This window comes from Nannospalax galili, unplaced genomic scaffold, assembly GCF_000622305.1.
Source record: "Nannospalax galili isolate Female #2095 unplaced genomic scaffold, S.galili_v1.0 scaffold858, whole genome shotgun sequence".
Lineage (NCBI taxonomy): Eukaryota > Metazoa > Chordata > Mammalia > Rodentia > Spalacidae > Nannospalax > Nannospalax galili.
Genome location: NW_008341877.1, coordinates 565,417 through 566,663, shown reverse-complemented (window position 1 = coordinate 566,663; position 1,247 = coordinate 565,417).

Here is a 1,247-nt window from a genome sequence, read left to right as displayed (position 1 = left end):
CTAAGAATTAGAAATGCTCAGATTGGTGATAATCAAAAATTTTCTATGCCACTTTTACTGGCAAGACTTAGTTAAGACTTGATGCTCTTATATCTGGAAGTGTATCTATAGCAGAGAGATGGACTAGCATGCACAGACTATGAATTTATTATTTAGCACTGAAAAAATATGCTCTGTACATTGTTTGTGTTTGTTTACTTGAAAGCAATTTGACAACATCTATTAAAATAAAACACACAGAGAAGAGGGTATTTCAGAGGGGTAGCAAGGTAAAGAAAGTAACCCTGGGGAAGGAACTCCAAATGTTAGTACGATATGAATAATACTTTGAAAGTGTGGAAGAAAATTCCTGAAAAGAAGCTTCAACTGAAACTTCTGCAAGTCTGATTAACTAATTAGAACTTTAGTGACAGTGAAGTTTGGAATGTTGTGAGCCCTGGACCAAATTATCTTGGGCCAATTTTAGTCCTCTTAATAATCGCATATTACCCTCTGCTGTGCCTGACTTAACAGCTTTGTGAACATTTGGTAAATCATTTGGAATGTACAGAGCACTAGTTTTCTAACCAACCAAAAGGCTATGAATTCTGTCAGATAGTATCTGAAGCCTACAACAGGTTTCCCCACTTTAACCTACCTAATGTTTTTCCCTCAATGTCTTTGGAACATGTCTTGATTAATGACTTTCTTTTTTAGTGTTACTGTAAAAGCTTCATGAAACCATTTCCAGATTGGAACTTGGAATCTCAGGTAACCAACCTAAATCCATGTTGCTGGGTCACTCATATTTAGCTTCAGAATAAGCTGTTTCTTATCCCCTTTGAGGTGAGAGTTAGTGTTTGCTGTGTCAACAAAAGATAAGAATATAGTTATTTATAAATATGTCAGATGCGTTGTGAATTTGGAAATTAGGGAGATGTTGCCTTAAGAAAAAAGAGTTTGCAGATCACAGTGAGGAGAGGGTTTTGAGAACCACAAAGGATTTGAAGATGTGGAGTTAAGTGTCTGTGTTGTAGTTTCATTTTTTGTTGCCATCATAAAATATCCTGTGCAAAAGCAACTTAGGGAAGAAAGGACTTATTTCAGTTTAGAGTCTCAGGTACAGTTCATGCTAGCAGGAAAATCAAGTAAGCAGGAAGTTCAACAGTTACATCACAGTGAAGAGCAGAGACAATGAAAAAACAAGCTCGCTTGCCTACTTGCTCTTAGCTTGCTCGCTCCTCACTTATGTTGTTCAGGCCCTTAAC